The sequence below is a fragment of the Eupeodes corollae genome, chromosome 1, assembly GCF_945859685.1.
Source record: "Eupeodes corollae chromosome 1, idEupCoro1.1, whole genome shotgun sequence".
NCBI lineage: Eukaryota > Metazoa > Arthropoda > Insecta > Diptera > Syrphidae > Eupeodes > Eupeodes corollae.
In genome coordinates, this window is record NC_079147.1 from 28,095,300 (window position 1) to 28,109,510 (window position 14,211).

General features: G+C 37.1%; 1 protein-coding gene across 2 annotated transcripts in view; it reads left to right on the top strand.

Moving 5' to 3' along the window:
- LOC129953770 (cadherin-99C) overlaps positions 1-14,211 on the top strand; it is a 284,004-nt gene that overhangs the window by 46,580 nt on the left and 223,213 nt on the right. For both annotated transcript variants that reach the window (XM_056067225.1, XM_056067226.1), the window contains exon 2: positions 11,028-11,684. The gene's annotated coding sequence lies outside the window, so the exon portion shown is untranslated. The remainder of the gene's footprint in view (positions 1-11,027; positions 11,685-14,211) is intronic.

A 14,211-nucleotide genomic window follows, 5' to 3' on the forward strand; every position in this document is an offset into this window, starting at 1 on the left:
TGAGGAGTTCTTCGAAACTAATTTTCTGTTCTACAAAAATAAAACGTTTTCAAGAAAAAAATTGGATAGTTATTCTGTGTATATTTCAATAACTTACCTTTTAAATTTGTCTAATAAAAAATGGTTATCCCTCCAAATGCAAATTTATTTTGTTTGTTGACTTTTGTCAAACGACACGTCAGGTCAAAGCTTAATTGTGATAGCATGCATTGAATTCCTATGGCTGAACTTGAAAACGTCAGGTGAAGCCGAAGCTGAATCGTGTTTGTATTTCAGCCGTTAAGGACCGAGTATTCTGTGGATTCTAATTTACCACTGGTTGAAAGTCAGTGCGTAAGACTGCCACGCCAGAGGGCTTGGATTCGTCTGCGTATGCCACCTAAAGTTTTTTTCATAGGTACTGCTTCTGGTGAGAAATCGAGAAATTCATAATGTGAAAAGTTTTTTTTTAAATAAGCCGTTCGAATTTGGCATACAACTGAAGGTCCCCACTATTTCTGCCATGGCTCGCATTCAAGAATGGTTGAGAGTTCTAAGTCACTTAAACCCTAGCTCTCAACTGACTTTTGCACCACCTAATTTGTTATTTATTTAGTTGATGATGGTGGCCTTACCATATTCCATAGTGTATCACAGTTTCCCTTTTATGTTAATCCCACAACTACAACAATGAGTATTGTGAGATATGCCAAACTTTGTTGTCTGCTCTTCTATTGGCGAGTGTCCGGTATATATTGCAGTAACCCGAATATATCGTGCCAGGGTCGACACACAAATCTGTATGGCGTTTTTGTAAAATAGGTAAGCCTTATTTACCTGGATATAACAAAGTCCCTAAGACCTATTAGACTGTTTTACCAACTGTTTAATCTTGTCAGAAAAACTGAAAAAAATTTAACAATACCGCTCTCCTGTTCGTAAAATCGCTCAAACACAACTGTAAAACTGCTTTAACAAACAGAATGAGTTTATTACCGATTTTCTTCCGGGAAAAATTGAAGAATCTGAGCAAAATATAAAAAATCAGTTGAATTAGAAAAAATATGCTGAACGAAAGATTTGTTAGTTCTTCTGTTGAAACCTCAAGTGATTTAAATTTTCATTATCATGAAGTTGTAGGGCCTGCATCAATAGAACCGAAACCATCTCTGGTTTCGGTTTTTCCTCCGTCGACTATGTCGATGTTGTTGAATCAATTCTTTCAATTAAATCAAAAGCCGTTGGCATTGACGATATACATTCATCATTTCTCAAAATTGTACTTCTTCTTTCATACTTAACCCATAGTGTTAACTTCATCATCATGTCTGGTCGCTATCCTATACAATGGGAGCTATCAAAAATCTTACCTATACCAAAAAATTCCAAGGGGATGATGATTTTGTCCTTTTTGTCTAAAGTCTTTGAAAGACTCATTCAAAAACAATTAAATAATATTCTTAATGCCGACAATCTAATTACTCCTATGCAATCAAACATAGTTGTATCACTTCCCCAATCAATGTTTTTGAAGACTTGAGCATAACAATGGATATGGATCATGTGTCATTTTTGGTGCTCTTAAATTTTTTGAAAGCTTTCGATTCAGTTGACCACACATTATTACGCAGTAAACTTATTAATGAATTTAATTTTTCTTCTGAGGCAGCAAATTTAATTTTTGTATACGTTACAGATAAATCACAAGCTGTGGAAATAAATGGGTCGCTATCAATTTCCTTCCGAATTTAAATGGTGTTCCGCAAGGTTCCATTCTTGGTCCATTGTTGTTTTCAATGTACATTAATTCAATTCCATACTTAATGAAATTTTGTTCCATAGCTTTGTACGCCGATGATGTGCAGCTTTGGATAGTTCATCCCGACATTGTTCGACCGGGCCGATTTGATAGCTATAACAGCCGCCTAGCTTTCAGTGCAGAAATCCATTTTTCTATTTTGGATTGATTTCGATTTGAGTATTTCGATGATTTGTTAATAACTTGTAATTTTGATTGAAATACCTTGCAAAATGAGTTAGAAGAAAAAACTAAGAAGCATTTAAGAACTCGGAGAAAATTCCCGACGCAAACCACACTCCGTTTTTGACACGTCAGTAAAAATAGTACACCGTCCCAAAAACTGTAAAAAAAATTAAATTTTGATGAAGAAATTAGAAGCTGAAATAAAAGACGAACAGAAAAAGTTTGTTTAGAATAACTTGACATTTTAAAAACCTGTGCTTATCAATTAAGACAGTAAATTTTTACTGTAGTACTGTGTTACCAACTTTTTTTAACCTTGAGTTCATTGCATTGAACTCTTATGTTCTTATGACTTTGAAAGAATATTATGCAACTCCTATTGAAAACTCAAACTCAATCTCAAAGTGAATCAAGTTTCATCGGTTTCAAATGAAAGTTCAAAAAATGAGAAAGAATCTGATTCTTAATTTAATTTTCCTCATTACAAAATTGTGATATGATCTCTAAACCAAAATAACAACTCGGTCTATTGGTTCTTCAAATTAACAATAGCTGTTTATCTATGAACCTATCTAACAAATTCCTGGTTCCCACCCACAACAATACTTAACTTTAAAAAGTGACAATAACAATACTTTACCTAATGACAGCTTTATTCTCCCTCAACTTGCATTAATGAAGAACTGAAAGTACTTTAAGCGTTCCGTACAAAGTAATGATTCTATTGTAATTACACTTTTACCATACCTTTACCAAATCAAGGTAAAATCAAAAATATTTGCACAATAGTGAGAAAGTTCTTTCAAAGTTAACTTTTTTTTAGAAAAGACTAAATTACACATCCGAAGTATCTTTAAGTTCATGTATCCGTGACTAATGACATGAAAAAAAGTCCTCTCTTCTCTGCATATACACGATCTAAATTTTACACTGCACGACATTTATATGTTTTATATACGCCCTAAACAAAAAACCTACAAGTTTCCAATTTTCAATTCTATAGTTTCAAGCCCCCCAAACTCCAAAAAACATGGCCATGATTTTCCCCGAACAAGACACATTTCGCATTCATCTGTCTGCGATGATGTACTTTTTGTTACGACCGCAATGACGACGCTTTATGCACGTTCCCGTCGTCGAGTGGAAGCGTCGTCGTCGTCTTGGGCCGGTCGTAGGTTGGTACGACTTCCTTTCCTTTTTTTTTCTTCACATACTCGCGATCATAATCTAATCAACTTAACATTTCCGATTCCTGATTCTGATCAGTAATCCTCTTGCCGCTGCATAGTCATAGTCAAGACATCGTCGTTGTTGCACTTTTTGTTGTTGTTGTTGCTCCAAAATAAATCACTGAAGCATAGAATTTATGAGTCTTCGAATCAAAAGCAGCCGGGGCGAGGTATGGTAAGGGGCAGCAATAAATATCCCATGATCGCACTTTGGGGGAAAAGAATTTTCAGCTCGCCAAGGTTCATCTTTTGAATGCCAAAAGCCAGTGCGGCCGGGGAAATGAGTAAAAACGGTTCACCCTTTCGAAATGGATTGCGGTGAAAACTGAAAAATACGTAGGACGATATGTAACCAAGACCAAACCTAAAACCATTCCACTGATGATGGGAGTCGATTTTCATGACCGGAGGATGAAACCTTGTTACGGGCCGCCATCGTCATACTCATAGTCATCGCCACCGCCAGCCATCGCATCGCCATTGCCATCGCCATCGCCTCACCGCATCACACACTCACGCAGCAGCAACAGCACGGTTTTCTTCTGCAACTTTATAGCTCTGTACTCCGCCGCGCCACCGCCACCGAGCCGGCCGTCCCGATCCGACTTTGAATCCGCCACTAGATGTCAGGCACACCAAATGAACAAACATGGACAGACAGACGGCTGAGATTGGTGTAACTAGCCTCATGGAAAGTGTGTGGGCTCAACAACTTGTTTTGCACTATCATCGGGCTGCAGCAGCCATGATGCATCGCCATCTCTCGCAAAGTCCCAATCTCAAGCCCAACCACCAGCAGCAGCAGCATCAGCATCAGTGCAGAGGAACAGAGCTGCGAGGAATCACGGTGTGGTTTTCTGCTGATTCCATTTCTATTGAGTTACCACCGCACTGCACTGCAATTTCGGCTCAGCTCCTCGGTCGGTAGTGCCAATCACAACCCACTCAGACTCGGGCACACATTGTGAATGGGGAACCTGGTTATCTTCTTCCTAGAGCGAGAGACTTTGTGCATTTCCTGCTCTGCTTCCATTAGGGTTTCCACAGATAAAATCGATGCAACCAACGAACAACACGGTTGGCTGATGGCAGGCTGGATGTTGTGAGCAGGAGGTACAGCGCGGCGGTGGGTTATGGTCGGGCTTGAGAAGATTTCAATTTCATGGTGAGAATAAGGATGTTGTGTGTTGTTCGGTAGCTGGGCGAGAGAGTGCACCTTATATTGGACGAATGAGGTGATGAAAGGTGCACTGCGCACATCACATACGCTGCTGGGATATGGTTTAATGGTTCGCAAGGAGGTTCTACTACTTTGTTACCTACCAACGAGTACAGTAATCCTAACAGACAGACAGAAAGACAGAGGGACAGAAAGACAGACACACGATTTGAAGGTTTCTTTTTCTTTTCTTTTTGCTTCATCGAAGGAATCGTGGATGCACCTGCAAAGTATAATTATTCCAAACAGGGATCCGGTGAGTGTTTTGATTTATGCAAATGTTGAACGTGATTGATTGCCTCGATGTAAGAACATCATGAGCTCAGGAAGGGGTGAAGGGCGGAAGGGGCTTCAATTTTTATGTGTCGGCATCCTTTTGGGCTTGTTTTGTGGTTGGAATAATGGTTGATAATCTCTTATGGATAGAATAGAAGTGATATCGGTGTTTCGAAATGAGACTTGTTATTTTTAACTTCAGCTCCTTTACACTTTTGAGGTGAGATGTTCGTTTAAGTAGGATAGGTTTTGAACTTTGACATGAAGTTTTGACCTTTCTGCCAGCTGAGTAAGATATCAATTAAGGATAACCTTTTGAAGACATATTTTACTCTATTTCGAGCTTTCAGTGCAATGAATCGATGTATTTCAAGACTGTAATTTATTTTTCAAACATCATGCAGCTTTTTTATGGTTTGCGTTTATTTAACAAAACAATCGCATCTTGCTACTGCTGGCACCTTGTGGTGATCTTTATAAAGCTTGTGATGCTTGTGGGCATGAACATATAAAATCAAATCTAAACCACTTTATTCCCTTAAATTTAACACAAAAGATAGACCATATGTAAAATTTACATAGCATTTTAGTCTCATGTGTTATTCTGACATTGAATTATGGTTCCAATGTCTAAGCATAACATGGATACGTAGGCCGACGACGGCGACAACACAGAGCGGAGGAACAGACGAGTGAAACTAGTATTTTATCTAGTTACAGAGGTATGGTACCCAAGGTTTATCTACCTTCGACTCTTATAAGTTGAATAAGCAAGCTCACATCATTGCAAGTGTTATATTTTATGTTGTGCAAATCACATTCACAATTGACGCGATTATTTTAACACTATTTTTTGTTATAGTTATTTTGTTGTTCACAAATCAACAAAGGACATTAAATTTAAAATGCAGACAGACAAAAATATATGTACATAATATATGGTATTTCCTTACATCAATGCAAATACATTTGAATGAAACTAAATGAAGACTTTAGGGTTATAGGAAAATAAGGACATGTTCCCACGAGAAAATCTTTTGTTTGTAAGAATAAAACAAACTTCTGAACTTTGACAGTTGACAAGGCCCATTTTGTTGAAGCTACATCTCTGTCGAATTAGACTTCCTTTTATCAGATTATTCAATGTATCGAGACTTGTGATCTGAACTTTCAGAAAGCTGTTCCCCGATAACCGTAAGCCTCTAGACGCTTTGTAGAAGTGAAGAAATAAAGGCAGTCGATTTTTCATGGCTCGCAAGAACCTCAAGACTTTAAGTAAATAATTCAAATGAATGTAGAGCTTAAGGTAAATGACCAAAGACAAGGAACAACATTTCTTCACTGGACTCTGAATGACCGTTGTTTTTATTGAAATATAATAGTCAGCGAAAAGTTCAACAGCGATCAGTTCTATTTATTTAAAGTTTAACAAAAAAATTAAAAATAAGCGGATCTTTATTTTACAATTTAAAACGATATCAGTCACTTTCCATGATCAATTATAACATTCCATCTTTAAAGTCTTAAATCGATTGTCAAGAAAGGTCTTACAGAAAAAAGTCTATGGTCTAATTTGTTCCCAGAATCCTTATATTTCTTAACACAGTACTAGGACCTTGTTCCATCAATTTGCCACTTAAAATTGTGAGGACTAGTTAGTAAGCAACAAGGGAGCTTTTACTACTTTTACTGTGTATTTTCTGGTACAATAAACCAACATGCGTCTACAGCCAGCTCGGTCCCTAGCTAGCTGTCTCCAGTTTCGAACGCCAAGTCGGTTGAGATCTTCACCCACCTCCGTGCGCCACCTGAGTCGTGGCCTTTCTCTACTGCACCATCCCTCGGGATTGGATTCGAAGGCCTTCCGCCCTTCCGGGCTTGAACTTTGGTGCCCATTCGCTCTCATGACCTAGCAATCTAAGTCGTTGGGCTTTAATTCTGTTAACTAGGTCAGTATCGCTGTACAGCCTCCTCCATTTTCCATCTATGCATACGGGAACAAAAACCACCCGAAGAATTTTTCTCTCGAAGCATCCTAAGACGCTCTCATCTTTGTTGGATAGGGTCCAAGCCTCAGTGCCATAAATGAGAACCTGGTTTATGAGTGTCTTATACATGGTGATTTTAGATGCTCGAGGGAGGACTTTACTTCTCAATCAACTTCTAAGTCCAAAGAATCAACTATTTTTAAAAGTTATTCTTCGTTTGATTTCAGCGCTGGTGTCGTTGTCTGTGTTTATAGCGGTGCCTAGGTAGACAAAGTCCTTAACTACCTCAAAGTTTTAGCTATCCATACTGACGTTTTGTCCAAGACATCGTTGTTAAATGTCCTTTTTTGATGATAGCATATACTTGGTTTTGCTCTAAACCCATCTTTTTTGCTTCTTTCGCTCCACTGACATCACGCTTTGATCTTCCAATTATGTCAATATCATCTGCGTATCCGAGTAATTGGATGGACCTTTGGAAGATTGTGCCTCTAGTGTTGACGGTTAGGTTTTGCACAATTTACCAGAACGATATTGAAGAAGTCGCATGACAGTGTATTGCCTTGTCTAAAACCTTTTTTTACATCGATTTAAAGTTCCTGGGTTTTTTCCAAGATTTGCCGTAGTGTGAATATCTGGTCGATAGTGGACTTTCCTGGTCTGAATCCACACTGATAAGGACTTATCAATTTGTTGACGAAGGGCTTCAGACGTTTACATAATACGGCAGAAAGGATCTTATAAGCAATGTTAAGGAGGCTGATGCATCTGAAGTTGGCGCAATTAAGAGGGTCTTCTTTTTGTATATATCAGTCAAACTATGCTGAGATTCTACTCATCGGGCATGTTCTTCCGATCATATATTGCAGATGAGTTGGTGCATGCTCCGAAACAAGTAATCGCCTGCTGCTTTGAAAAATTTGGTATCTATGTCGTCAACCATAGCAGCTATGTTTGACTTCAGTTTAAATTATAGTTATCTTCATTTTGTCGAGGTTGAGAAGGTGAAATTGTTGATCTGCTTCGCCTATGTTGTGGGGTTCTATCTCCCTTACAGCGAAATTCGGTTCGTCATCGCCGTTATATAATTTGGAAAGTTGTCTTTCCATATTCCTAGCACAGATTGCGGTTCTACTACGATTTTCTTGTGATCGTACTAACAGCGAGTTTTTTTTAGGTTTTGTGACAATAATCTATCCCCTCGATCACTAGGTTCTCATGCTCATTTTTATCCATCTAAGAAGCCGGTGTTCCTCTCCTTCTCCTGCTCGTAGAGCTCGCTAGCAGGTTTGGTCCTTCTGCTCAGCGCAGTTTTGTATGCCTGTTGTTTCATTGTGTGCGCTTGCCGGAATTCGTCTTCAAAACAGGGGTTTCACTGTGGCGGCCATGTGAAACCTAGTACCTGAAAGGCAATGTTTCCAGATATGGTTACAAACTTAATTCTTTCTAGATAGCAAAATTTTTTCCCGAATAAGCTAAAATCTTTTAAACACAATTAAAGCTTATGCTTTGATTCGATCTGTACAGAAATTGTTAAAGGTTAAAAGATGTTGATTTCCGGGTTTACAAAATCAATCCCACTGAGGAAAATTGTTTAATCAAGCTTGAAAGATCTGTAACAGACATATTTGAAGCATTAAATATTTGCATGATCAGAAATTCTGCTAAAATTACTATTTTATCCCAAAGGTAGCAAAATTTTCTGGCCATTTGCAAACAAAAATGAGCAACCCTACGTCAGCTTGATTGATAAAGCCAATTTGCTTTAAGCACAGTTTGCTGTTAAATCGATGCTGCCAATAAGTGACATGACTCCTTCTATACTTAAAAGATTAAACGATTCCATAGGAAGAATCTTCTTTCGCACTTGAACATTTGTTAGAGTACTGGGAGATCAAATTTCAGCTAAAAACTATCTTGAAGAACGGAAACTTTTTACTGGCCAGTAATTTCACTGCAATTAGGCCACTGATGAAGAAAGTAAGATTATTGCAATTGATATTTCAAAAGCATTTGATAGGATTTGGCATCAAGTTTTCTTTTCGATACTGCGTGTATTTGGTATTGACGAAGCATATTTTTTCGGTAAGAAATTACCTTTCTGTACGTTCAATTACAATTTGATGGGTTCAAATCTTGTCTCCGACGCTCTTCCTTATTTTCATAAATGTTCTTTTGTCTGAAACATCTAACCCACTTAATTGTTTTGCTGATATTTGATTTTATATTCCTATACTTGCCCTTCTGATGTGTACTATCAACGGCAGCTTATGCGAAGCAAATTTGTATTTTGATCTTGTCAGCATTGTTCGATGGGAAATCATTTAATGCTTTGAAGACTCAATGGTGTCTATTGTTGCAAAAGCGTTACCCTCCCAAAATGTCGGTATTACTTGAATCAAGGAGACTGAACAGTTTCATTCTAAATATTCAATTGTAAATTCGGCAAGCAGCTGCCTTAAACTGTGAGTATAAAATTTCATATAAAAACCTCCTTAGAATTGTAAAAATTAAAAATCTTGACCCGTGTCAACTCTTTCGCCTCACTTCCCTCCTCATACGAATCCAATCGAAATCGTTGGCTTATGAAAAAGAGAGGAGATAATAGAAGGAACCTGAATAAAACAACAACAATTACTTGTGTGTGCTTAGAAAAATGCTAATCGGTTCAGTATAGTTCGATAGAACGAAAAAACCTGTAATTGGCTTACAACTTTCATGTGGGTGCGGTGGCTGGCGTAGTGCGTAGTGCACTAGCTCTTCACACGCTAGATCGGTTGTTCAAGCCCAGCTCGGGCAAAAGTTCTTCAAAAATTAAATTGAACATAAAGCGATTAAGCACCACTAAAGGAGTCTGATGATCGGGTTGGTCCCCGTGAAATAGCTATAACTCCAGCCTATGAACTTGGTGGTAGCTCACACAAGTTGTTGTTGTTTCATTCTAAATATTCAAACAGCTTTCAGTTTAAGGTAAGTGGATCACTAACCATCTCTTGTGGAGTGATTACGTATTTGACATTGCCAATACACTGATAAGTATTTAATTTTTCTCCGGCTATGTAACAAGTTTATTAACCACTTTAATCTGGCTATGATTTTATTCATCTAAAACTCGAATATATTTCACATATTTGGGATGGCTTCCCAATAACGTACTTGAGTCTTTTAAATATATTTGAAAAGGAGCTCTTAAAAATAAAAGGCGATTGTTCTATAACTGAGACAGTTGCTACTCTTAACCACCGCAACAAGATATCCCTTAAACAATCGCAACGTAATATCCGTACTTCTATGAATGATCATCATTTCACTTTAAGAACAATTTCAGACAGACATACTGTACAGTGGTTTTTTCTTTCGCCGTACAACACGAATGTGGAAAAGTTCAAAAAATTAATAAATCAGCTAACACAACAGTGACGCTATTAGGGCGTCCTAGTGCCCTAGTGGCTTACAACTCTAAACCATTTTTATGTTCTAGTAATATTGTCATGGATGGAGAAGACCTACAGTTTTTCTACCGCTGGAAATATTAAATAAATACAAAAATAATATTTGAAATGCCAACCTGGTGTCAAAATTAAAGCTATAGCAGTTTAAGATGTATTAAGTTCTGGTACTAGTGATCTGAAGAAATATAGGGGTACTAGTTTTTTGTTAGGACAACGTATCAGACGTAGTACCTGGCCTAGCTAGACTGGATACTTATATAGCTTAGAACTAATTAGAAGAAATTGAATGTAAAGGTTATCAATACCTCTGCCAAGAAACTTTGCTCCCAAAATTGTGATTGTTAGAATATTAACAGCGACGGTTCAATAATTCCGCATGTTTCCAAAACTAGGTCTAAAACTGCACCAAAAAGTGAAATGTTGGAAAATGGAGAGGCTTTTTAACGATGCTTCTTGGATTTTCAAAGAATCAAATGTGAAGATTCTATTTATCAATGTAGCTTCTTAGGTAAACATAGACATTAACACTCAATATGATTTTAAAAACAAGCAAAAGAAATGCTGTTACACCAAATGAAAAACCCAAAATACATTTGTTTCGACTTAAGACCTTTTTATTAAACGTCCAAAAATTTACCTAACAGCTGATTTTTGTATATTGAAATTGAATAACTTCAATGCATTGTTGAAGTGTACGTCGTTCCATATTTAGTACTTGAGTAGTTGTCAAATGTCAAAAGATGACAGCTTCATAACTGACACCTATTCATACAGCGGGCTTTCTTTCAAAATGAAATTCTTTATTGGCTAAAAACATAAAGTAATATCCATTTTTCTTTAATAACAATTTTTTAAAATTATTGTTAAAGTTTTATAATTTATTTTTATCTTTTTTTTCAGAACATAAACTTCTTCAACTGGATGACTTAATCGAAAATAAACAAAAATCTGTCACTTTTTAACTTAAATCCCAATTTGAGCTTCAATTTGAATGACACATAAACGTCACCAACAAAAAGAGCATTGGCACCGTCTTAACAATTGCTGTTGCCGCCGCGTTCATTCGACGTCGTTGTCGTTGTCGTCGTCTCCGTCGTGGTCATCGTCATTTTCGTTCGTCATCGCGTCTGTCTCTGATGTTTAATTTTACCAAGCAATTAAATGCCCCAAGTCTCCACCGAGTGGCGCTGTCAGTTTACGATTATTGCATTAATAATATAGATTGTCATAAATAATTGTACCTTTGAATGTCTGTTCCATTCTTGCGCGACTCCAACAACAATCTACTGTCGCTTTGTTACAATTGTAACGTGGCGTAAATTTTTGTTTTTTTTTATATATAAAAATTTATTGTTATTTAACAATTCTTTTACGATTTGAATTGAATGCATTCGGATGTTCAGTATGAATTTTTGAATCTGAGTGCACTTTATCGGTTTTAGTTTTTAACTGCCTAATGTTGTTGTTGCCGGTGGGGTTTTGAACCTACTAAAGCAGTTGGAGCAGAATTAAGTGTGGATATTACAGCAGACTGCGCAGATACAAAGCAAATATAAGGTGAGATAAAATTTTATGTTAAGGTCTTTTTCTGTAGTTTTTAAAAAATTGTGGACCTTATATGCACATTTCTGCAGGAGGGTGTTAATTGAGAGTTAAATAATAATTTACTATTAATCAGATTATAAATCTGTCACATTTTGTTTTTATTGTTTAATGCAATATAAATGGTAATAAAAATAACTATGACCGTCATAAGTTAATTCTTGGTTTAAGTGGATGCAGACGTATTTTTATAGATTTTTATGGTTTGAAATATAGGAAGGAAAATTTTATAGTCTTACCTTAACATAAATGTTTAAATACCCAACAGGCAACTTACACTTAATTTATTTAATCATTTAAGATTTATACGGATAGTAAAATTTTATAAAACATTTCTTAATATAAATATTTCGAAGAAAAATCATAAAATGTATTAGTATTTTTAAGTCCCCATAACTACAGGGCGAGTTCAAATTTGTAATAATCTTAAATTTTTGAGTTTAAGCCTATAAAAATTAATTCAGTAGACAAATTGAAAAAAAAGTTTAATATGAAATATTTTTGCATGTTAAAGTTAATCTCGCTGATAATAAAAATACTAACTTTATGATATTAAAAAGTACCGATGCAGTAGAACAAACTTAAATGCCGAAGTTGAGCGAGAGTGTTTTAAAAAGTCCAGAAGCATCATAACTTTTACAATTTTAAAATTTGTATTCAAAATTAACAAAATGATCCAAGTTTTGGAAAATTTGGATTGTTAAGCGCTCTTCAATATATAAATTACCAATTTCCTTAATATTTATCAATTACTAGCTATTTGCAAATTCAATCCTGACAAACTAATAAAAAAGAAAAACAAAATAAAATATTAATTTGCGTCAAAAATTGATTATTAATTAAGTCCGTTTCCCCTAAAGGGCACTATGCCTACGCGCCATCTTTTTCGGAGATATTTTTCAGCTTCCTCCAACTCTTGCCTAGTGAAGCTGATTCCGCCTCGACTGTTATGCGCCAAGTGCTGCTCGGTCTTCCAGCTCTTCTTTCTTCTTGTGTGAGCAGGTTCCTCTGCTCGGCCTGCAATGAAGTCGTTACCTTTACGAAGCGTATGTCCAATCTATTGCCACTTACTCCTTCGTATAAAAGAATATATTAGTTCCTGACCTTTTATTCCAGGAAAGACCTCATTTGATGTTCGGTTTGGCCAGAAAATTCTCAGGATGTTGCAAAGACATCTATTCATGAAAGTTTGCAGCTTTCTTGTAATGGCTGCAGTAACTCCCAGCTGCTGCACCCATAAGGAAACACAGATTCGACTTTTGTGCGAAACAGTCGTAGCATTGTCCTCAAGCTAATAAAGTTATTCCTCCAAATTGTCGACAGCATGCCGAATACCGTTTTAGCTTTGCCGATGCGGCAGATTTCATCTTGTTCGGTTTTTCTTTCGATGGAGACGATACTTTCAAGGTATTGAAAGCACTCCACTTTTTCCACCGGTTGCGAGGAAATATTTATTTGAGGGGATAGTCGGGTTCCGAGACTGATCATTTTTGGTTTGCCGGGATTAATTTTTAGCCCCACGACTCAGCTTGTTTGCATTTGATGGAGATCCATGATCCTATGAGAAAGGAGGCAAATATCGTCTGCGTAATCCAGGTACTTAAAATAAGATGTAAAAGTCCATTGGATACATCCGCTAAAAAAATATTGGAGACAGAATGCAGCCCTGTTTGACTCCGCTACGGATTTCAAAATCCTCTGATAACCTGACACATGGATCAATAATATGTTGCTTTCATAATAGCAATTAGTTTTACTAACTAACGATATAAAAGGCCTTTTGGAAGTCGATGAACAGCAGGTGTAGTGGTGCTCGATATTCAACGCAATGCCTAATAATGACCCGCTTTGTGATAATGTGTTCAACACAGGAGGATCCAGGGCGGAATCCAGCTTGTTCGGCCTCAAGGTGTTCTCTGATGCGTTCGAGTATGATTTTTCGCCTTATTTTGGCAACGGCAGGTAGGACGCAAATTGCTTTCCAGTTTTCTCACTCTGTAAGATTTCCTTTTTTTTGAGCTTGCCGATCATTCCCTTCTTCCAATTATCGGGGAAGCTTTCAGTGGTCCAGGCTTCTTTTATGAGCGGTTAAACAGTAAGCTTGATGAAATTGAAGCTGTTTGTAGAAGTTTTGCTTGCATTCCTTCAAGTCCTACAGATTTGCTGTTGTTAAGTGATATAATTGCGGCTTCGATCTCATCTTTAATGTGAGGTACGGTGCAGATTCTTGGATTGGTTTATTCGGGCGCTTCAGAAGGCATCGGGTGCTCATTGTTTGCAAATACTCGGTTTGATAACGAGAAAAAGTGTTCTTTATTTCTTCTGACCTGTTCATCCACTGAACTTAGCAAAGCACCGTTTACTTCTTTCATCAGGTGTTGCTTTGAGCTGTGGGCACCGGTCAGCTCTTTGGTTCTTCTGTATAAATGGTCCTGCTGTCGCACTTGTTTGCAGCATCTTCTGCTTCTTGCGCCAATGCGTT